Source organism: Rhipicephalus microplus, chromosome X (assembly GCF_043290135.1).
Source record: "Rhipicephalus microplus isolate Deutch F79 chromosome X, USDA_Rmic, whole genome shotgun sequence".
In the NCBI taxonomy this organism is placed as follows: Eukaryota; Metazoa; Arthropoda; class Arachnida; order Ixodida; family Ixodidae; genus Rhipicephalus; species Rhipicephalus microplus.
In genome coordinates, this window is record NC_134710.1 from 319,178,127 (window position 1) to 319,203,510 (window position 25,384).

The following is a 25,384-nucleotide window of genomic DNA, read 5'->3' on the forward strand; positions in this document are numbered from 1 at the left end:
AACTCCAAAAACAGCTCGTAGCATCGCTTGAGAGGGAGGAGGCTACTGCCAGCCTATTAGAGCAAATGAAGGGTGACCTCCGAAAAGAACGGGAAGGGCGGACCAAGCTCGAGCAGCGGGTAAAGGAGCTAATGGCGCTTTGCCCCGGCCCCGAGCGATGCGAGACGGAAGGCATGGGTAGCGGAGAAGGCGACAGGCAGGAAGGAACAGGCGAGAAGGAGGGTCAGGGGGCCGCAGTGTCTGGCCACAGCACGAAGGCTCCGAGAACATACAGCTCGGTGGCGCGGCAGTGTTCGAGCAGGAGGGTCGGTAACAGAATCGGTCGCCAAGTCATAGCTTTTTTAGTGGGACCCAGAGCCTTGAGGCCAACAGTGTAGCCAAAGATGGACCTAAAGGGGCACAAATATTCAAGCCACACGAAGTCTGTGGGAGAAGAAATCGACGTAAGCACAAAGGCCGAGCTAAGTCAGACGTAGGCTATATTAACATGCAGGGTGGCAGGAATAGGTTAAAGTGGGAAGAGAGAGAAGAGCAGTTGAGGCAGGAGGAGCTGATGGTATATAGGGTTGTGGAGACGCATCTTTGGGACATAGAGCAACCACCTTGCAATCCGGACTACGTATGGGAATATTGCAATAGAACAGAAGGCAGCAAAAATGGGGGTGGAATTGGTGCATTCATACATAAGAGCATGGGTTGGCAAAGAGTCAAGCAGGGATGCATGGAACATCTATGGTTAAGTGGGAATGTAGCTGGGCAGATGACACTCCGTTGTTTGGTGTACTTGTGGACGGGAGCAAAGGCCAGAGATGAAAACCAGGCAATGGTGGAGTGTATATCAAAGGACATTGACGAATTAGGAGGAGCGTGCAAGATAATTATACTGGGAGATATGAATGCGCACATAGAAGATATAGATGGATATACTGACTCAACAGGCAAAATGATCATGGATATGTTTGAAAGGGATGATTTGATCATTTGCAACAGTACTGAGAAGTGTGAAGGGCAAATAACGCTGGATGTAGGAAGGCTGCAGTCAACGATAGATTACGCACTGATGTCACATAGGAAGTATGATAAGCTCAGGGGAATGCACATAGATGAAGGTGGCTCCAAAATCTGGGTAGTGATCACAAACATATCAAGCTAAGTTTTCGAAAAGCAGAGAAAGTGGAAAGGAGACAAAATGAGCAATTACAGGAAAATTTTCATTCAGAAAGGCAAATAGAAATTGCTACTAAAGAAGTTTAGAAAGTAATCACTGAGGATAATAAAACAGTGTGGACATACACAAATTTAATTAGACTGTTTGGGCTAGACCTTGCTAAGGCACAATACAAGTCACCCCGAAAAAGAAGACACAAACCCAAGAGTTGGTGGGATGAGGAAGTTAAGAGAGCCATAGCAAAACGTCAGGAGGCCTCTAGGGAACACAGACATGCTAAGCAGCGGAGTGAACCAACAGATGATGTCGAAAGAAAATGGGACATCTTTTCAAGTTCTAGAAGGGAAGCATCCCTCCTGATCAATGAAAAGATTAGAAGAAAGGGTGCCCAGTGGCTGGCATAAGTACATAAAAAGGACAGAAAAGCAGCTGCGAAATTTTGGAACCATCTAAACTCCCTAAGAAATGAAACAAGCCTAGAGTAGAGGTTTATAACTACAGCTCAAGGTGCTAGGCTAGAAGGGGACGAAGCTATTGAATATATAGAAACAAGGCTGACAGAAAAATTTCAACAAAGAAGTGCCTTATGCACCACAATAGACAAGGATGGATTAAGTGGCACAATGGCTCCATTTTCACGAGAGTGAGAAAGGGCTGTTAAGAGGGTTCCAAGTAGTACATCAACAGACCCAGATGGCATCTTAATTATGCTGATAAAGACATTGGGTCCGAAGTCTATACAGACTTTGAGAGAGGCAGTGAGCAGAACAATAATCGATGGTGAAGTCCCCGATGGATGGAAACTTAGCAGGATGAACATGATCTATAAAGGAAAGGGGGACAAAGCTGACAAAAACAACTACCATCCTATAATAGTGAAATCAGTGGTCTACAGGCTGGCAATGCAGATTATAAAGGAAAGATTGCAGGCATGTATAGAAGATGAGGGGGTGCTGGGGGAACTGCAGAATGGGTTTCGAAAACACAGGAGGTCGGAATACAATCTATTATCAATGACGCAGTGCATCGAAATAACAGAAAAGAAACTCAGGCCCCTGTGGCTAGCATTTTTGGATATCAAGGGAGTGCACGATAGCATGGTTCAAGAGAAATTGTGGGGAATACTGGACACACTAGGCGTGGTACATGTAGTCACTAATCTTTTAAATGGTATTTATAAAGATAACAAGGTAGTTATAAAGTGGGAAAAACAGGTATCCAAGCCTGCAGAGGTAAAACGGGGGCTCAGGCAGGGGTATCTCGGACATACGACCGTGTGCGTCGCCGCTTCTTTTGGCTCGGTCTCGCCAGGTCGGTTCGCCGTTGCGTGTCCTCCTGCGATAAATGCCAATGTAGGAAGCGACCTACTGCGCCCGCGGCTGAACTTCTTCAACCGATCTCCATCCCAACTGAACCTTTCTTCTGTGTTGGTATAGATCTTCTCGGTCCTTTTCCTGAGTCAAAACGGGCAACAAGTGGGTCGTCGTTGCTATAGACTACGCGACTAGATATGCCATCACTCGAGCACTCCCAACCAGCACCGCTACTGACGTTGCGGACTTTTTGCTCCACGATGTCATCCTACACCATGGCGCTCCTCACCAATTACTCGCGAATCGCAGCTGCGCATTTTTGTCCCAAGTAATCGACGATCTTCTGCGCTCTTCCTCAACGCAGCATAAGTTGACTACTTCCTATCATTCTCAAACAAATGGCCTTACCGAACGCCTAAATCACACCCTCACGAACATGCTCGCGATGTATGCGTCTTCCGACCACCATGACTGGGACCTGGTCCTACCTCACGTGACCTTCGCGTACAATTCTTCGCGCCACGACACCACTGGTTATTCACCCTTTTATTTGCTCTATGGCCGTGATCCGACATTACCACCTGACACTCTTACTTCCAACCACTACAACCTCGTCAACCGAATATGCACACGACGATTTTGCTTGTGTCGACCACGCACGTTAGATCGCCCAATCTAGACATTCGGCTTCGCAAGCCACCCAGAAAGCCATCTACGACAGCTGGCATGTTGACGTTCGCTTCTCACCCGGTTCTCTCGTTCTCCTGTGGTGCCCAGTTCGTCGAGTAGGCTTATCAGAAAACTTGTTGTCTTACTACATCGGTTCTTACCGTATCATCTGCCAGGTAACCGACGTCACCTATACGATCATTCCTGCATCTGAGACCACAAGCTTGCCTGCAACCACACCCAGTGATGTTGTGCACGTCAGCAGGCTAAAACCTTACCACCTGCCTTCTCCAAACCGTAATTAATATGCACCGAGATGGCGCTTTTACCGCCGGGGTGTAATTAATGCTACGTAGCTGACATATCAGCGGTCAGAAGACGACAACGAGGAAGTGGTCCGTCGGTTGAGCGTGCCGTCCTCCATCTTAGTCGATGCTATAGGCATAAGTGTCAATATAAATTCTGAATAGACACGCCTCGCTTCATTTTTACATAACAATATTATATTTTGATATTTTGCAAGCAACAAAACAGAGGGCACCAGATTCAAGTTTACAGAAAACAAAGACAGAAAAAAAGCACCATACCACAAGTAAATGAGTAAATACTTTGCATAAGAATGGAAGCTTGAGCGAGTTCATATGGGTTCATCTCTCCGAGATGGTAAATTGAATTCAGAATGAGAGACAGAACAAACATTACGTGAACTTGAGCTAATATGACAGTACCCCAAAGTGTTCATTAATGAAATGCAAAATTTTATTTACAACATCATAGAGCAGGATTCGTGGCATCTGTTCAAATTACAAATTCAGACGAAATGGCCAAACAGTCACATAAAGTTTCTTTAAAATAAAAGATTCAGAGCTCTCATTTGAGTATGCAACTTGTTAATGTTTTTAACAACCAAAAAAAAGATGCTGGCACAATTACCAAAGCATTCATATTCATTCTGATCCCCAAAGATAACTTTCCTACAAAAAGGTAAATTGTCACTTAAAGAAAAACAATACAAAAGACACATGGAATCCCACTTGTTTAGTGAACATGTCCACTGAACCATTCACATTTAATAGGTAACTTTCTATGTATGAACACTTGGCATGTAAACTTTTTATTGCTGCCACCCCTGGGATGTGGCCCTCCATTGCTCAGAGCTGAACGCCCAGCGCTGGGCCGTCTAGCACGCCGAGGATGCTGCCAGAGTCCAGGGAGTCAATGCCGCCGCCTAAAGCCACCAAGCCCAAACTGCCGGCCCACTGTGTATATTGATATAGTCTTTTCTCTCTCTCTCCCTCAAGAATGTTAACAGAGTCAACAAACTTTCAATAGGAGATCTAATATTAGGCATTTACTATGATGGAGTGTACCGACACAAGTCCTCAAAAGGCAGTATTAAACAATTAGTGCTCTTGAATGCACGGAAAACCAAGCAATATCACATGGTCATAGATTATCTTTCAATGATCTATGACCACAGAATCTTGAGTTTCTGATTTATCAAATGTCACAAAGAGAACACATGGTGTGCATGAAGTGCACATGAAACAACCAGAAATCACTTGTGCAGCCCTTAGAATGCTTAGTAATTGTCAGCATTTTCTGCAATGTTGGATGCACATTCCGCCTTGTATGACCTTTGTTCTGGTGAAAACAACACAGTTTTACGAAAACACTTACTTATACTCTACCTAATCATCACGTGCTGTTAATTCCCTTTCCTTTATTCCTTTCAGCGCACTCACAATGATAGCTTTCCTCTATTCGTACAAGAAACAAACTTCTATGCTCCACTCTTCCTCGTTGGGAACTCTGGTAAGCTTTTCTTTGGGATCTTGCCGCATACTCAGTGCAAGGCATGTTATAATCTTATTTCACTGTCACATTACATGAACGACTACATCAGTAACTATATTGTGTTTGCAGGGTACCTGTAACTGCAGTTGCAGTAATGCTTTTTACCCAATTCTGTAGATTACAGTGAAGCAATAAGTACTCCCGAAATACCAACAAAAAAAATATATCTTACAACACTTGGTGACTCAACAGTACTATGTCTTCATCGTCACCCATGAGCACAAATAAATTGGTTTTCACTGACCTAATAATCTACAAAATATTCTAATCATCAATGAAGAAGAGCTTCAAGAAGCAATGAAAAGAAATGATGCATTTTTACTGCACTATTCTACATGAATACATATGTTTTGGAAATAATCACAAAGTGATGTCACTACGAAAACTACAACTTTGTAATTTCTTATGTAACTGAAAGTTACATTGTACTATAATAGCACTCCTAACTTGACATTGTGCACGATATAACAAATACTACAGCAGAGATTAAAATGTTTTCATTTGGTTTAACAGCTACAACGCAGTACCTCTTATGCTCAGGAAAACAAATGTTACTAGAGCCTCCTTAAAAGGGCCCTAAACAGTCTTCGAAGATACAAAAAACGAGGTCTTTTTCTCCAGCAGTTTCTCATCCTTTTGGCACAATTTGCGAAGCCAGAAGGACGATTCAGGTAATTAATGCACAAATCGTCAATTGGCCCATATACGAAAATCATCAGTTGGTAATTGTCTCCTACCCTACTTTCCTACGCTGTCATCCACCTGTGCTTCCATGTCTCACATGACTATTGGACCCAACCAATTGATTTCACTGGGCTTTATCTGTTTCTAACTGCCCAAAAAATCATACTAGCGCATAGCCGACAAGCGCGAAAAACCTTATAAACTCAAAAATTGCCGATGTTGTACACATGCTTCATGAAGAAATAAATGGCGAGAAGTCGATACTGTCCGTAACAAGGACTGTGTTCGAAGGCGCGACAGATACCACTCTCTCGTCTATGCACTAGAAGTGGTTCAGGGCCCTGTGTTAAAGGTGTCTTAAGAAAAAAAAAAAGCTTTACTAAGAGAATGGCTTTTTACAACAAAGCATTTCCACAATAATAGTTGCTACTAATGTAAATTTCTCGCTGTAACAATACTCAATGGCAATAATAAATAATTAAATCAGACCCATCACTCGGCTTGCATGGGAACATATTAAACATACACAAATGCCAGCAAAGACTGAAATACCAGGATTACAAGACATTCAGAAGATACAGTATTTTATTTAGTGTGAATAAATGTAATAAATCAAGTGATAGTTTTACAGATAAACAAGTGCTTACTTTGTGCAAAGTGCTTGTTGCAAAGACTAGAATAAGAAAGCTAAAAAATAATACCAGGAAGCAAAAAAGGCTCTCAATAAAGCTTACATGTACAGGGCACAGAGATATCAACAAAATGAACGTAAAATGCAGAGACCGCATCATATCATTCACCAATCCACACTGCAGATTGCACCAGTCATACAAGTAAAGATAGTTTATGTTATGTAAAACAATATCCCTGTGGCTTTTCGAGATAACGCGTAGACTTTTACAGCACGACTACAATTTCAAGAAGCACATGTAAGCTGATTTACAATTTAGACTTCCAAAATTATTACAATATTTTAATGTATGCAGCATGTCTCTCTGGTTGCTCATTAGCACAAATACATAGCTTTTTCCCCAAACTTGTAGCATGCACAGTAATTGACCACTAATCAAAGACTGCGAAGCGAACAACACCACTAAGAAATATCACTAGCTTCAGAGCAAGAAAGGCCAACCACTGATAAGAACGAATGGGTGTCAAATCGTGGGGCCAGTTTTTAGTTTTACTATTGTAACTTGTATACTAAGCATGACTGAATAGTGTTTTATTCACATAATTTATACCAAGCCAAAAAGACCTCTGCCAAATATGTTTATGTTTAAAACATTCTACCCTCATTTTACGGCATATGTATAGATGCTCTATTGAGAATTAAACCTCCTATTATTGTTAATAGTGGGGCTTTATTGTGTCACATAACTCAGCAATTCTACAGTGCTCCAGAAGAAATCAAAAGTACTATTAGAAAGACAGATCCCGTACAGTAGAAACTTCATTAAAATTGTCACTGCTATTTGTGCTCATGCATATGTCGGGTCCGATCTACCCTAAACCTGAACCTCTTGAAGCATATAGGGCATTGATATTTTTTTTCTCCTGTGTGAGTACACAGGTGATCTTTCAATGTGGCATTTAGTGCGAAACATTTGTCACACAAATGGCATTTATACGGGCGCTCTCCTCTATGGGTCTTAACGTGTTCATTGAAGTTGGACTTTGCTGAAAAGTCTTTCGGACAATAATGGCAATTAAATGGCCTCTCCTTTGTATGAACCCTAAAGTGCTGTGTCAGGTTATACTGACGATCAGTTTCGTAGCCAAAAAGGTCGCATCGCCGACGTTTCTTGTCCACGCCAGTAGTTGCAGGAGGGATGAAAGACCCCGATGCTGCACAAGAAAAACAAGACAAGTTACTCAAGCGTTTCTTTTTATTTGAAAACAAAACAAAGCCTAATTCTAGAATTTCACAACGCACCATTGTTTCAAAACTGTCGTGTCACAAAAGCGAAACCTCGGGTAATTTTGAGCCAGCGAGGATTTTTGCAATTTGTGCATTAGGCGAAGTTCACAGGTGTTCTATTATATTGTCCCTATCGAAATGCTGCCACTGTAGTTGTGTGCTAAACATTTGAAGAAATGAAATCAAAGTAAAGTTGACTTACACAATGCCTGATGACAAAAAAATTCAAGACTAGGCTAGTACGACTTAGGAGTTTTAAGTTTCATTCGAAATTATTCAGCCCAAATCACTATTCGCTTCGAACTACAATGGTATGTATGACATATTTGAAGAAAAATGGGCATAATGTTTCATGACCCAACTAATCTGCACACTATATATTTTTTAATTGAAGCAAAGCTTGTGCAAACACCTGTTTTTTTTTGTTCATAGGAAATGGAAACAACTTTGACTAATAGCAGGATTTCACTTTCGGCAGAACGCAAATGATGATCTGTAAAACTTGTTACGTCTTAAAATTTACTACACTTAGAAGATACAAAGCAGCATAACAAGCTTCTAAACTAAAAAATAAACAATAAAACGATGTGTGGGTAACATGTTCATTTAACCTTAAAGTGGGGCTTCTAGTCAGCACAGATTTCTTTCGAATAGATGTTTTCACGGCTTAGCATCCTGCAACGCAGTGAAGACACCTTTATAAGAGGTCAATTGCGGATTTTTATTGAACCTATTCGTTCATATCGAATAATTCGAAATGTTCAAGAATTTATATTCAAATCGAAGCAAATTCGACTATAATAATTCTCATTCAAATATTCCAAGCATTGAATATTTGCACAAGCCTATTAAAAATAACAATGTCTATATGATAGCATGTGTCATACTGTTACAGTTATTAAGGAAATGTATTATACTCAATCCATTGCTGCAGTATCGTAATATACCTTGATATCATTCAGTAAATGTACTATATAAGCGTGTGCAGGAATGTGCAGCTTGTATGCAGTAAAATATAAGCATTCCTCACGCGCAAGCATAGTGGAAAGTAAGCTACAATAATATAATATAGGACAACTAAGAAAGAACAACAGATAATCTCTTCAGCACTAAAGGCGAAAGCTTAGGGTGATGCCAGTCATAGGGGTTGGTAAGAAAATGCACATTTCATCCCCTGCTTACAAAAGACACATCATATAAAAGACAAGAATTTCTCACTGGTGCACGTAACATATAAAGGAGCTCAACTGCATTAAAGAAATGACCAGGCAAAGAAAAACCTGAAAATAGAATTTTGAAAATGCGTAGCACATTCTCAGATCAATTTTCAGGGATTATTACCAATGAAAGTACATTAATAAAACACATTGTATAACAAAAATAATTGATTAAACATGTATTAGATCAATTAACTTCCGATGACACTCGGTATAATATATAGTAGATGTCTTATCTACCTTTCATGTGAGCATTAAAATATGAAGAATGCCAAACTAGCAAAAAGCACAGTAACCTGTGTAGTGAAGCAAAACGTACTTGCAGAACTAATTATGCAATGAAATTCTGAATGCCTAATTGGTACAAAGTGGCTATGAAAAAACAACAACTAGAAAGCTATAGTACCACGATGAGAAAGTAAAAATGAGCTGCAAGAAAGCTTGCTTGCACAGAACATAGAGCTAACAAAAGTGTGAGCCTAAAAGATAAAAATTACATCTCATCATTAGGCGAGCAAAAATTTAGAAGGCACCAGTCATAAATTTAGAGGTAACAAAGACATAGAAACAAAAGTCACCTTTCCACAAATAAATGGGTAAATATTGAAGAGAGAGTAATGTTGAATGTAATAGCATAAATTTCAAGGTTGCACTGGAACATTCTGTGAAGGTACCTTGACATTAAAAAACGAGAGCATAGAGAGAATTGCTGTTCTAACAAAAAGGCAAGGCATTATTACATACAACAATTCATTAAAGTCACATGCAAAGAGGGTTGCTGGTCCTACCTAATGGGGGAATTTTGTCTGAACTGATTAATGAGCTCGGCTACTTGTGTATAAAACAGATGATCATCCCTCAGTTGCTGAACAACTGACTTCGAATGAAAATGCGTAAATGAAATGCAATTATGAAAGAGACAAATGGAAGTGGGAAAATGCGTAGCACAAATATTACGAGGTCCTTGCTGTGATCCGACAGTGTGCAATGTATACTCACAAAGCTAACAGGAATATTCATTTCTGCAGACTTTGGAAGACCAGAGATTATTGGCAAAGTAGGGTATACACACAGCCCTGTATGACTGTTGTGGTTGGAAGAAACAAAGTTAAAAAGTTGCTTAATTATTTACAGCCCCATTGTCACATGTGGAACATTCGTTTGCCTCCACCCTTCCATGCACAACCATGACCATAACTTTTCTCTATTTGCAAAGTGCACATCAATTCCTAGGTAGGCCCCACTACTCAGGAGAAGGATGGTGGCGTGAACTAATGGAGTTTTTTTTTTCAAGATTCCACGCGGGGTGCAAAGCGTGGTGTGATTGTATTGCACTCACTAATACGAACTGTTATACTAATGACATGATTACATTTGCAGCATCTCTATGACTGGAATCGCAGCAATGTTTGTACCCAATTCTCTGGAATGTCACAAAGAAAATCAATAATGTGTGAATGCCAAGATCACGCTCATACAATTATTACATAATGTACACCTACACAGCATGGTGGCATAACTATATTATCTACGTTTTCACAACTCTCGAGTACAAATACAGAGGTTTTCCATGACCCCACCGAAAAATATGAACTTTACGAAAGTACAAAACATGTTGAGACTTTCTCGGTACAATTCGCTGCATGCTTGTACATGCTGGCGGCATAGGCGTGTGCAAGGTACTTCATCAAAGGGGCCCAAGGTTCACCACAATGCCCCCCCTCCCCCCCTGGCAAAGCCAACATATTGGGCAGATCGGGTGACCCCCCCCCCCCCCCCACCTCCTTGGTGGTGACTCCCTTAAGTCATCAAAGTCCCCAGATTTTCTTTTTTTCAAAGTTTTTTTTTTCATTCAGTATTTATACGGCAGCTTGCCCGTGTGGGTTCACAGGAGCTTCAGTGCTGTGCTACCACCGAAACCTTTGGAGAACAGATGGCATTCATATGGCCACTATCCTGCATGAGCTCCGATGTTTTGCTTAATATTGGTCACACTATCAATCTCTTAGCTGGAGATGTGGCAACGGTGGTGGTGTCTCCATGTGGCTTTTCAGCATTCATAGTCATTGGCTGAGTGATAGACCTTAAAGCTGCAAACAAAAAAAGGTTCGAAGTCAGGTTACTAAAGCACGGGTGGAACAGGGTATGTGTGTTTGGGAGCAGTCCTGGGAGCAGGCAAAAGTGTCTTTTGTAGCAGGCTTGAAACAGGTGGAAAGGCGTTTTGGAGCAGGCATGGAGTAGCCAAAAAGACCTTTTCGTGCAAGTTTAGAGCAGATTTGGCTTTAACTGGTATGAGCTGGTCTCAGTTAGGAACTAACTGATCCCAGTTGATTTCAGTTGAAACTGGTTCCAGTTAGCGAGTTGTCCCAGTTGGGAACTAACTGGTGCCAGTTGAAACTGGTTCCAGTTAGCGAGTTGTCCCAGTTGAGAACTAACTGGTGCCAGTTGAAACTGGTTCCAGTTAGCAACTGGTATCAGTTACAACTCAACTGCTATAGTACTGTCGCGGTTAAACGAGTACAAAAAAAGATGGCCGAGAAACGCTTTTATGATGTGCACGGGGACTTCTTGCAGAAGATAGCTCCATCAACCACCGAAGATGAGAGACGTGCAACAAAGAAGCTGTTTCCAAACAGCGTACGTGCATGTCGATTGCGAAAGGCTAAACGACCTAACTTTTTTTGCTATACCGCATTTTTTTTTATCATCCCCAAAAAGTTTTTATAAAATTTACCACACACATAAACGCACCCACAACTTATCTTCAATTTTTCGAGGGAAAAAAAGAGTTAAATACGCGAGTAAATACGGTCTTAACGGATGTGTTTCACTGCCACGGTGCTGGGCTGTTAACCTTTTGTTTTGCCTATTTATCAACTAAACAAACAGCATATAACAGTCGAGACGCATGTGCATGAAAACAGTTGGGTTGGTGCACATGTTTAATTAATTCACACCGCAATATACAAAAACAGGAAAACATCGACTTAACAAGATGGCGAAAATTGATTGATAAGTGGGGTTTTAACGTCCCAAAACCACTATATGATTATGAGAGGCGCCGTAGTGGAGGGCTCCGGAAATTTAGACCACCTGGGGTTTTTTAACGTGCACCCAAATCTGAGCACACGGGCCTACAACATTTCCGCCTCCATCGGAAATGCAGCCGCCGCAGCCGGGATTCGAACCCGCGCCCTCCGGGTCAGTAGCCGAGTGCCTTAACCACTAGACCACCACGGCGGGGTCTAGAGAAAATCGGGACGAGAAAATTTCTCGTCCCGATGGTAGGGTGGCTACTGACGGGGAAGGCACCCAACTCAACTCAACGCCAGCGAGAGTTTACGCGAGATCGGACATGTCGTCGCCGAGCTAACAGTGATGTTCGTGTGAGATGCCCGAGCTATGCGCCAACGAACGGAAGACTTGAAAGGGCCGAAGCTTCGGTTTTAATTTAGACAGTAGCTGGCTGGCCGGTTTTTTTTTTTTTTTTTTGCATCACTTGTCTCCGACGCAACGGGACGCCAACGGTAAATTTTTGCGTTTGATGAGGCATCTAAGGCTCTCTTCTTCAAAGTTTCATATATCTACTATATCTAGAGATCTATTATGCACTGTTACCTACGCTGAACAAGGACCGTTGTTCGTTTGCCATAATTCGACGCTTACATATCGGAGTTTTAGCGATGTTTACATAGCAGTGGGCGCGCCACGTTAGAAACATTGAAATGCCAGATGTGCGTAAAGTCTAAGCATGATACGATTACAAAGAAACTTCCATTTGCGTGCAACAACCTAGCATGAATCGATAATCGATCGAGTGTTCAGGTTACGAGTTAAAATGTGCACCCCGCTACGCACTTCTTCCTTAGACGATGTAACTAATGCGACTTTAAAGGTGTAACTATAGTTAAACCATTCTGCACATCAGCAAAGATAAAGGCAGAGATCACAGCAAAGTGCCAAGTTACCTCACTATAAAAGCTAAGCGAAACAACAAGCGCGAGCAAAGTGTCCAAACGCTTTGTTCAATACACGTGGCGACGGAAATTTGCGGTTTTGGAAACTAGGAGCATTTTTCACCTCCAATGAACGGAAACACTTCATGCTAATGTCTTTTGCTATGACCCACAAGAACATGTTACTTACTTAATTTTGGTCATTCCTCGTAACTTTTGACATCAGCCGGCGGCGATCAACAAAATAAACGCACTCCACAAAATAGCCGTAAGGGCGCGTAGCAGCACCAGAGAGCGTCACGCGGCGCGACTGAAAATTAAAAAAAAAACATTACCCGACGGGCAGTGCGCACGTGCTGGGGGCGGGAAGAAGGAAAGCCCGAATTATGGGAAGATAGATGCTCTTTTGTTTAGGCCAGTGAAATAAGAGAGAGAGAGATGTAGACTTTCTTAATTTCCGGCAGATTGCTTTATCCTTGACCTGCTGGATCGCCCAAAGTTGCTTGTTCAGGCCCGAACTGACAACGCAGTCCGCCAACGCACCCGATGGTCTTCATTGGAGGCCGCGACCTCCGAATTTCTGACTAAAGCTGGACATTCCCGAAGGATATGGTAAAAAGTTGCTCTGGTGGTACAGTACTGGCATACATTAGAACTATAGTCGTTAGGATATATGTGGTGTATAATGATAGGGTTTGTGTATGTGTGTTTGTAGCTGCCACCACTGAACGGACTGGGCCCTATTTAACTTGGGGTGAGGTGGAGGGTACTCCCGCCTTTGCAGTCGATAGTGTTGAGTTATGTCATTAAATTTAGTGAGCCGATAGTCCCATTCTTACACCGGCGCAGAAAAGTCCGTTTTGGTGGCCGCTTCGTCTGACATGACTCGGAACGCGAGATTTCGAGCCACGGGTTGCGCCACTTCATTTGGACTGTCCTCCGAGTTACCTAGTGGTGAGTGGGCAGGTAACCGCAGGATGTGCATGTATTTGTCCGCCTCGTAAATTTTGCCTGTACTAAGAATCCGCAATGCCTCGGGGAAGATTCTGCCGCTGGCGTAGTTTCGAACGGCTGTCTGCGAGTCGATGATTACACATGAGGCATTAGTGTGGGCTATGGCTATCGCGATCGCCACTTCCTCTGCCATTTCTACATTCCATGTGATGATTGACGTGCTGCTTTTGCATTGTTGTGTGTGATGTACGACAGCAGCCACTAAGCGGTGGCGTTCTTGGTAGTGTGCTGTGCCAACAAAGACTGCCTCATGCTTGCGCCCAAACATCTTTGACCTGGCTCTGGCTCTACAGACACGTCTGCCCTTGTTGTGTTCAGGGTGCATTTTTCTTGGTATGGGTGGTACTGTGAGCTTGGCACGAATAGTGCGTGGTATGTCGTGTTTGTCGCCGTGTTGAATGTGATAAGAAATACCGAAATTACATAGAATCTGGCGGCTTAGCATAGTCTTGGCTAATCGCTCGAATTGGGAAATTCGTTTCGCCTCAATAAGTTCCTCAAGGGTATTGTGTAAACCAAGTTTAAGGAGGAGTTTGGTGCTGGTGTTTTGAAGCAAACCTAGTGCTTTTTTGTGAATTCTCCTAATTAGGCTGTTGAGTTTCGAGTTTACTGCAGTGAACCATCGGTGGTACACCACCGTATAGGTGATGTGACTTAGATCGAATGATTGGATCAAACGGATGATGCTAGCCTCTTTCATACCTTTGTGTTTATTGGTAATGCGCCTAATGAGGCACATCGTGTTAGACACTCTGGCTTCAATGTTGCCAAATGTCTCTCCGTTGGTACCCTTAATTTCTGTAATCAGACCTAGCACTCGGATTTTATCCACGGTGAGTTTATAGTGAGTTTTATATAGTGGGTTTTATATCAGCATGTGCCTGCGCTTGGGGATGTTGTTTGGGTGGCTGACCTCTAAGTGTAGGGCGATATACCAGTAGCTCAGACTTCTCCGCCGAGCAGGATAGTCCAGTTCTTTGTAAATACCATTCCACTGTGTCAATCCCCTCCTGTAATCTGTGCCCAGTGGAACCGTCACTGCCGTCGCGCACCCAGAGGGTGATGTCGTCAGCGTAAATGGTGTGATAAAGTCCTTGGATGGTTTGTAGTTTTGAAGGAAGACCAATGGGGGCGAGGTTAAACAACAAGGGAGAGATCACGGAACCCTGTGGCATGCCCCCGCTTCCCATGGTTATTTCGGACGACCTGAGTGCTCCCACAGCGATTGTGGCCGTTCCGCCTGTAACAAATGCTCTTATATAGTTGTACCTGCGAAGCCCCAAGTTTAGGGTATTGACCTGATTTAGAACGGTGCTATGCGTGACAGGGTCTAAAGCCTTCTTGAGATCTAGACCAAGTATGCTCCTAGTGGAGTGTCCTGTACTGTCTAATATGTGATCCTTAAGCTGCAGCATGGCATCCTGCATTGAAAGATGCCTGCTGAAGCCAATCATGGTGTGTGGAAAAAAATCATTGTCTTCGAGGTAATTTGTCAGTCTGGCCAGGAAAGCATGTTCCATCAATTTGCCTATGCAAGATGTTAAGGAGATAGGTCCAAGATTGTCAGTATTCAGCGGTTTGCCTGGTTTCGAAATAAAAATCACCTGGGCCTTTTCCGAAAACACTGTGGGGGCAAGATTCCGGTGTTCCAGCAGTTATAAATGTAGTCTGTGATATGCGTGGTCAACTCATTGTCCAAATTACGTATTATCTTGTTCATGACATTGTCCAGACCTGGTGCAGATTTGGTGTTAAGTTTTTGTAGGGCGGCATGGATATCTGCTTTGGTGAATTCTTCGTCTAGAGTAGTGTTGACCTGGCCCGTATAATCTGGATGCTGCTGAGTAAGAGCCTGAGAGATGTATTTGAGCTCTACCTCCCTATTAAACTCCGCGTCGGTGCCCTTGTATGCATGGATTAGTTTGTTGATGGTTTGTCCTTCGGCGGTTTCGTTGTCTTCTGGATCGAGCGGGAACCGTAGAAAATGCCATGTTTTACTAAGACTTAGCTGCCTGTCCATCGCATCGCAGGTTTCGTCCCAGTGTTGCCGGCTTAGCTGTGTTGCATACATCTCTAATTCTGTGTTGAGGAGCGTTATCTGTTTCCTGTGGTGTCTGTTGTGTTTCTGTGTCTTCCACCTCTTTTGGAGTGATTGCTTTGCCTCCCACTCGTGGAGGAGCCGGCTATCGATCTAGTCGAGGTGTGCCTCGGGAGGTACGATTCGGGTGGCATTATTAATATCCTGTTTAAGCGTGTGTATTCTGTCCTCTATGCCGCCAATAAGCTGGACCTGGTTTTCACGTGATTTGCGGAACTGGGTCCAGTTTACCAACTTTAGCTGTTTTCCCATGGGTTTACGTGGGCCGCCTTGAACATGTACCTCGATGATGCAGTGGTCGCTTCCCAGGTCCTCTAGGGTACTTTTCCAGGTAGCTGCAGATTTCTTTCTTGTGAATGTCTGATCAGGCATTGCGTCTTTACTGGAGCTAGTGCTCGCACGTGTGGGTGTGCTAGGGTTGGTGATGAGAGTTAATTCCTCCTGCTACGAGTCAAACCAGAGGGCCCTACCTTTAAGAAACACATAAGACTATCGCCAGGCAAAGTGTGGTGCGTTGAAGTCCCCCGCTATTAGGATGGGATTTCAGCCAGCGATGTTGAGGGCACTTTTAGAGAGTGTGAGAAATCTGTGCTTCGTTTGTTTAGGGTTGCTGTATATGTTTAGTATAAAAAGACTTTCGTGTATCCTGCATTGTGAAACAAGTTCAATAAATATATTGTCTATACTGGTAATTTCTGTGTCGTGTTGCGTGAATGTAAGGTTTCGTTAACTAGAGTGGTAAAGACAGTCGTCCCCCCGTTGGCGTGTCCAATCGAGCGATAGTCTGCCAATTTAGCGAGACAGTGCGTCTCCTGCAATAAAATGATATAGGGGTTTACTTTCTTCTTAAGGTATTGGTGAAGATTTCCTTGCTTATTCGCGTAGCTTCTACAATTCTATTGCCCAATCGTGTAGGCGTGATTTTTATCTATGATGAGATGCAGGGGGTAGGAATGTCACCGGCTGTATCACAGTGAATGCTGACGACGAAGGTTGCTTTACAGTCACCATGGGGTCTAGTTCGCTAGGTGGCAGAGGGGTGACTCTAGCCTCCACAGTGATGAGTCGCTGTTGTAGGTGTTCGTTTTGTTGCTGGTTAATTTTAGCTATATTCTCTACACCGTCAGTTAGGGCCGAGATCAGTCGGGATGAATTGCTCATCCACTCATTTATTTCTTTGACTGATTGCTGAATTTTCTTCAGGACTTTATTCTCGGGCGTCACGCATGTGGGTTTGTCATCATTCGCCTGGGTTTCGGCTCTGCGTTTGGAAGGTGGTGGTGGTGTACCTTCCTCCATTTTTTCAGTGGGTGTAACAGCAGAGAGCGGTGGTACTACTGGTGGAGCATGTTCCGTTCATTTAAAGTGGTGTAACTCCTTCTTGATGGTCCTGTTTTCCTCTCCCAAAGCTGTCATTTTCTGGTCGCATTAAGCTAACATCTGTTTTATCTGTGCTATTTCAGCCTCTAATTTATCAAGTTTGCCTTTCAAGGGTTCAGTTTGCCTATCAAAAGAGCACCTCAACATTGCTCCATCGTATCGAAAATATGTTGGGACGTGAAGACCAGCGAACAGTACAATCGCCGTCACTGTGTTGCTGAGGCGTTTCGCAGCGATGACTGTGAGGTTCTTTGTCGTAATCACTTTAGCCATAACATCTCGGGTAGTATCTTCCAACGAGATATGGATATCACGTATCACACCTTTTGACGTACCGTCTGGTGCTGCTTCGTATGTGCCGGTATCGTACGTCTTGTTGCCGACCACAATGCGAGAGATTTCCTGGTATCTATCAGCATGTGCCTCGATGGGTGTGCCCACAATGATGATATTTTGCTGGAAATTTGGGCACATTAATTGTGTCCTCATCTTGGGCTTTTCTCGGAATTTCAGCGGTGTGGTAAATGCTAGTCACCAGTCTCCATGACCTAAAGGCGGCTCCATGATCGGCAAGTCGAAGGCCACCACTAGGTCGGATGATGATTTTGTAGTCGCCTCGGAGCAGTGGAGGCATCCGGCTTAATCTTGTTACTTGACGCAGGTGTTGCTCACGCTGTTTCTTGCTGTTATTCTCTCATTGAAAATCCGCACCGGGTTCCAGTGATTGCCCGCGGGTCGACTTTTTTGATCCCACGTGCTCCATCCTGTGCTTTCTTCGAATTCATCACGAGAAATGTCCCGCAGGGACATCTGCGTAAGCAGGCGCTTGGTGTGTAGCGACACCACGGACCCGAGCTAATGGGGGGGGGGTTTGGACTCCCTCCCACGCCTAGCCGTGCGTGGCTTTGCCGTGTCTGTGGAAAAGGTAATCCTGAGAGTTGAGCCGACGCTGGGTGATTAGACCTTTAAGGCCCCCCGGCAGAGGCAACACACCCCTTTGGCCTCAGCTTCACGTAGATGGCCCCCCTGGGCTGACCCAACCAGGGGAAATCGGCAGTCGCCTTTTCCTGTCTCTCTCTCCCTTCCTGATCTTCATCTTCTCTCTCTTCCAATCTTTACTGTCATCTCCTCACTTCTGTTTACTTCCATCTTCCAGGTGGCAAGGGTTAACCTTGTGTATGTATGTGCCGTCTCTTGGTCACATACTATTGGGTTATAGTGGCTTTGTACAGCTGGCGCTGGCATGCCTTTATAATTGTGCTGCCGCGTCCCCATGTTGGGCTCGATGATGGGCGGCTGGCATGACTGCAATATTTATATGCACTTTATGACCTCTTTTTCATTTCCTAAATTGTCTGATTGCCCTCTTTACGAGGGCGATCAACAATGACAATGAAACAACAATGAATGTATTCATAAAGCAAAAAAAATTTTCATGCACTTCCATGTGATCCACTGTGAGACACAAGAAAAAAACGCAAGAACCATCTCTCCGTTTGTCGTTTCCAAATGCCTCTCCAGTACCCTTGGTCCAGGGTATCAGGCTACATGTATGGCTAGTGGGGATATTCTTCTTGAAGTCCAAACCAAGACCCAGTAAGAAAACCTGACAAAACTCACCTCCTTTGGAAGCACACCTGTATCTATCACACAACATCGTTCCCTGAACAGTTCCCGAGGCGTAGTGTCTGATCAAGACCATATAACCTGACAGAGAGTGAGCTCTTGGGCTGGAACGAACAGCATGTAACGCATGTACAGAACATTAAGATTAGGCACCACGACAAAGAAACCCCGACGAAACACCTCATTCTCACATTTTGCACGAGCACACTTCCAGAATATATTGAAACAGGTTACTTGAACTTAAAGGTCCGACCCTAAATTCCCAACCCTCGACGTTGTTTTAAGTGCCAGCGATTCGGCCACGGTTCTCAGAGCTGCTGCGGCTGTCAAACCTGTGCAAAGTGTAGTTTGCACGAACACGTCACAGACAAATGTGAAGAAGCCACTACCCACTGCGTGAACTGCGATGGTGGACACCCTGCTTACTCTCGCACATGCCCTACATAGAAACATGAAAAAGAAGTACTTACACTGAAAGTAAATGAAAACATCTCGTTCAGGGAGGCACGCAAGCGTCTACTAATGCGGGGTCTTCATTCGCGGAGGTGGCATGAAAGGGGGCAGTGCCACCGAAATCCGCGGCGCCCGCACGTACCACACAAGGTGGGCGAGCGGCAGCGCCATTAACCCCCTCAGCGTAAGTAGCACAGGCTCTTCCGCCACCAAAAGGCTTGCAGGTCCCAAGACCTAAAGCCCCAGGGCCTTCTGTCTCGACAGATAGCCCTAAGACTTCTATGCCCACACGTGTGAATGGCGAGCGGGCATCCAGCACCTCGTCCGAGGTGATGGACACAACAGCAAGTCCACCGTGTCTAAGGCGCCAAAGGAGAGACATGGCACTTTGGAGCGCGCCAGAAAGTCAAAAACCATCATCACGGGGCCTGACAAGGGCTCCTAACTCAACGCAATACTTCTTTAGTACACACATCACTCATTTAAACCCATAATGGATACACAAATAATACAATGCAACGTCAGAGGACTCCTTAGACACCTCGACGATATCTAGGAACTCTTACACAAACATTCCCCAAAAGTGCTGTGTGTACAAGAGACACACTTAAATTCCAGAAACACCAATTTTATACGTCATTATGTAATATTCAAAAAGGACCGCAATGACGCTGTAGTGTCATCTGGTGGTGTGGCCATTATAGTTGATCAGGGCGTAGCATGTACACATCTATAACTACTAACATTCATTGAGGCAGTGACTGTTTGAGCAGTTTTTTTGAACAAACTTGTCACCATCTGCTCTCTTTACATACATCCCCAGTACCGTCTCGAAAAACACGAATTCCAGTCACTCATACATGAACTACCAGAACCTTATGTGGCCCTTGGGGATTTGAATACACATAAAGGACTATAGGGCGACTCTCGCGTCGATGCACGAGGTCGCCCAATCGAACAGTTCCTCTTTTCTAGGGTGCGTGTCTGTTGAATAGGAAAGAGCCAACATACTTTAGCCTCGCCAACAAAACCTACTCATGCATGGATCTAAGCATTGTATCCCCATCGCTTGTATCCCTGCTTCAATGGTAAGTGATCAACAATCCTTCCGGAAGTGACCCCTTTTCGATCATTCTAAGTACACCACTAGAAAAAGGTCCTCCACATGTTCCCAGATGGCAGACAGACAAAGCAGAGTGGGAACAGTTTCACAACACTACTCGTTTAAGTTGGACTGACATATGGCTTTTTTAATTGCAATATGCAATGACAACTCATTTGTCTAAATAAGTTAGTAGCTAATGAGGGTAAACCGTGAATGGGCTGCACGCGTTCTGTCGCTCACGGAACTTATTTTGAGAACCCATGTGCAGGCGCCAGAGCATCGAGGAGTTGCGTCACATGCGGCGAAATTACAGTTACTCGCTCACGGCAAACGCGCTTGCGTAGGGGACCGCATGCACCCAGCAGCGTCGACATGAAAACCGCAGCGACCCGACGAACGCGCTCCTTGTTCACAACAAAGACCTGTGAGTCAACCCCTCTACGCTCGTCACTCGATTCGGTGGTTTTCGCTCGGCGACAGTGGTACCAGAACACACAGCCTTGCTATATAGTAGAATCAGCAAGTCCGATGCACGAAAACTCAATTTTGGTGGGTAACGTATGTTCAAAACACTTTAGAGATTATGGCGAAACCATGAGTGCCTTCGGCCCCATACAGTGCAAAGTAAAAAAAAAACGCAATTGCACGCGTCTTATTAGTGAAGTCGGTCCAATTTCCCACTTAAGCTGAGGTTCGCATCAAAATTCTTGCTTTGGAGGCTGTATTGGAGGAGTGTGGCGCAATTTTCGCGATGTTTATGTATTACAGCTTGGCGCATGAAAACGGAAATGTATCAAATGAGCGCCATGCACAGCGGGGTTCACCACGAACGGTGCGAGTGTAGAGACATCTTAGCTGATAAACACACAGCGGGCAAACGTTGCGAAACTGCCCGCGACTACCGACGATGGCTTCCTGCAAATACGAAACTTTTACGATCCATGTGCACGCAATTTTCGAGCGACAACGATGAGATACGCTGTCGCCATGGCTGTCGCGAAGGGCCGTTCGTCGTCATCGCGTCGCTGGTTTCTGGAAAACTAGAAGAAAGTCACTTGTTGCCCAGAAAGGAATTCCGTAGCCCCCGATTCTCGCTTCGGTTGCAAATTGCTCTTCATGCGTACATCAAGGAACACAAGACTTACCCAAATTTCTAGGCCTCGGGTTCATAGCGATCGCCTTTATCATGCAGTGGCTACAGTTAACTTTGATGCTTCGTTATGCTTGCTGTAATACATGTTGGTTGCTGCATACAATGCTTCGTTAAGCTTACTGCAATACACGTTGGCTGCTTGATACAATGTTAAGGTCGTCGTGCGAGGTTGCCCACAGAACACCTTGCCGCGAAGTTAAACTCCAGATATTCATTCCTAAAGCGCATGACAGTGCGTGTGGAACACGCTAAACTAATAAATTCGCTTACGCACGTACGCTTAACAAAATCACTCCTTTTCAAAAGACAGAAGGGGGGTTCTAAAATTGGGGCCAAAAGCCCGCGCTTCAGACCAAGCAGGAGCAAAGAGTTTTTGAACAGGATCTGCGGCGTTTGGGATGTTAACCCAATTCTTGTTCATGTCACTTCAGTAGGTGCCTACACGTTTGTCTGACGCAAAGCTTTTGGGGCTCCCGCTAAATTGAAGAAACAGCGTCCACAATCCAAACCTAAACGCCGTTTCTGTTTTGCGCATGCACATTGGCCTTGACGCTATTTCTTCGGGACCCCCATTCGAAAACTCCGCAGAATTTTATTGCTCTCAATCTGATGTGTCTTTTTCATATTATAAACAAACGAGAGGTATCTCCCAAGGATCGGTAATGTCACCATTGTTATTTATTCAATGTTTTTACTGCGCTATATGCCTGCACAACACGAAGTACAGGTGTATGTATATGGACGACACACGCTGTTTGACCCGGAAACGTCTTTTCGAGTGCTTTCTGAGAACAACAGTTGGTCTGGAAAATGTCCTGTCAAAGATCTTTTGGGGATAACAAAAGCATTGCACTGAGCACTTGGATATAATTCCTCAAAACCTTCGCACACCAAGTAGATGCATTTCATATGTGAAAACTTTCTCCACACGTTCGTTTAATAGTCATAAAGTTAATGTATATTTTCACCTCGTTTGTTTCTTTTTTGGCAGAAAATTTTCAAATTACGCGTTCTGCCTAATGAAACATGCGCAATTAATCGGCTAGGGTATCGAACTTGGTATTGCAAAATGGCCATTTGAAACAGTGTGTTCTTAAATGTCACAGCCTTAAATTAGTCATTATACGCCACTGTAGTGCGTAATAACAAACTAGCAGCTGGCAATCACTGACCATTCTGAATAGTCAAGTAGCCAAGCCATTCCAAGCCAACTGACTGTCAAAATGGTGTCTGTCAGGAAAGGAGCTGTGTACTTGTAGCGTGTACTAGAATGAAACTAGTGACAACGGCACTAGTGAAGGTTCGTGTCCTTTGTTGTTTGTGTGCATGGTTAAAAGCGAGATATGTGTGAGAGTTTAAGTCGTAGGTGACGGCAGGAGGTAAACTGCCGTGTTGATGGGTGCACTGGGCTGCTCGACGTTCAGGCTGATCATGGATGTATTGTCACCAGCCGATGGTACGAAGCAGCCAGGAACACCAGTGAATCACGTTCAATTGTGCTTCAAAGCAGCCTGGTCCCAACGTGAAAGGATCGACTTCTGCATCTGACACTTGGCCCGACCTCGGGCAAGTCAAGTCAAAGCACATGTACTGCTAGGCTGTCATAGCGGAGCCTATTAACACTAGTGAGTGCATTGGGCATGATACACGTGGTGATGAGGACACTGTGTCAAACTTTTTGAGGAAGGTTACTAACGTGTTTGATTGAGCTGTGTTGAATGCCTTGGTACTGCTTTTCTTTTTTCAGACTATACGTGGACTCGAATGCCTGACAAAGCTTTCAGTTGTGATTAATTACGGTTAAATAAATTTCAGTCAACAAGCTTTGTTTGTTTTGTCACCTCTCTGTTGATAGATACAGTATATATACAATATATACACGAGACCTCGCAGGTGTTTTTCTTTTGATGTATGGAAATATCATGAAAACAAGTAAATCCTAAGTAGTATTACTGGCCACAGTACTGAACCGGCCACGCCATCGTTGTTCTGAAAAGATACAGAAAAAGTCCTGAAGTGTTGTTTTGAGGATGTGCTGAGGTTGTTGTGTGTATGGACAAGGGGACGGGATTAGTGCCATTCTAGTACCATAAGAGGACATTTTGAGGGCGTCATATTGGGCTCCCGGAGGCATACTGAGGACGTCCTGAGGTTGTGTTTGTGTTGTCTGGGATGTAGGTTAAACATAGATGAAGCTGTGCAGTACTTCACAGCTTTTCTTACTGACGCAGCAGCTAAGTGCATACCGCAAACATCTGGTATGCCTGGCAAGCGACGCGTCCCATGGTGGAACACTGAGTGTCGGAATGCACGAAAGGAGCAGAACAGGGCATGGAGGTTGCTTCGGAATTCAACGACAGCTCAAAATCTTGACAGCTTTAAGAAAATGAAATCTCAAGGCAGGAGAACTCGTCGGCAGACCAGAAGAGAAAGCTGGGAGAAATTTTGATCAGGGATTAATTCATATACACAGGTGGCTAAAGTCTGGAACATGGTTAGTAGAATAGCAGGAAAACAAGTACACTCACTGCCACTTGTAATCACACATGGTGACAGCTTGAAAGATCAGGCGAACTTCCTGGGCGAACACTTTGAACAGGTGTCTAGCTCGTCACACTATACGGATGCTTTCCACAAATACAAAACAAGAATAGAAAAGCAGAAAATCGAAGCACAATTGAACGCGATTCACTGGTGTTCCTGGCTGCTTCGTACCATTGGCTGGTGACAATTCATCCATGATCAGCCTGAACGTTGAGCAGCCCAGTGCACCCATCAACACGGCAATTTACCTCCTGCCGTCACCTACGACTTAAACTCTCACACATATCTCGCTTTTAACCATGCAAACAAACAACAAAGGACACGAACCTTCACTAGTGCCGTTGTCACTAGTATCATTCTAGTTACACGTTACAAGTACACAGATCTTTTTCTGACAGACACCATTTTGACAGTTAGTTGGCTTGGAATGGCTTGGCTACTTGATTATTCCAGTTGGTCAGTGGTTGCCAGCTGCTAGTTTGTTATTACGCGCTACAGCACGGAGGAAGGAAAAGGTCTTCCTCCGTGCGCTACAGCAGCGTATAATGACTATATTATTTAAGGCTGTGACATTTAAGAACACACTGTTTCAAATGGCCATTTTGCAATACAAAGTTCGATACCCAAGCCGATTAATTACGCATGTTTCTCTAGGTGGAACGCGTAATTTGAAAATTTTCTGCCAAAAAAGAAACAAACGAGGTGAAAATATACATTAACTTTATGACTATTAAACGAATGTGTGGAGAAAGTTTTCACGTATTAAATGCATCTACTTGGTGCGCGAATGTTTTGAGAAATTATATCCAAGTGCTCAGTGCAATGCTTTTGTTATCCCCAAAAGATCTTTGACAGGAAAATTTCCAGACCAATTGTTGTTCTCAGAAAGCACTCGAAAAGACGTTTCCGGGTCAAAAAGCGTGTGTCGTCCATATACATACACCTGTACTAGAGTGTACTAGAAAAGCTTCTAGTACACTCTACCTGTACTTCGTGTTGTGCAGGCATATAGAGCAGTAAAACATTGAATAAATAACAATGGTGACATTACCGAACCTTGGGAGATACCTCTCGTTTGTTTATAATATGAAAAAGACACACCAGATTGAGAGCAATAAAATTCTGCGGAGTTTTCGAATGGGAGCCCCAAAGAAATAGCGTGAAGGCCAATGTGCATGCGCAAAACCGAAACCGCGTATAGGTTTGGATTGTGGACGCTGTTTCTTCAA

The 25,384-nt window shown here is 43.9% G+C and overlaps 1 long non-coding RNA gene and 1 other non-coding gene across 2 annotated transcripts; both read right to left on the minus strand.

The window, feature by feature from the left end:
- Window positions 1–3,887: 3,887 nt before the first annotated feature.
- LOC119161294 (uncharacterized) lies at window positions 3,888–13,081 on the minus strand. The gene is made up of 2 exons (XR_005108444.2): window positions 12,973–13,081; window positions 3,888–7,536 (listed from the first exon to the last, which is right to left on the minus strand). It is a non-coding gene; the product is annotated as an uncharacterized LOC119161294 (long non-coding RNA).
- TRNAS-ACU (transfer RNA serine (anticodon ACU)) lies at window positions 11,994–12,066 on the minus strand. The gene has a single exon. It is a non-coding gene; the product is annotated as a tRNA-Ser (tRNA).
- Window positions 13,082–25,384: the final 12,303 nt, after the last annotated feature.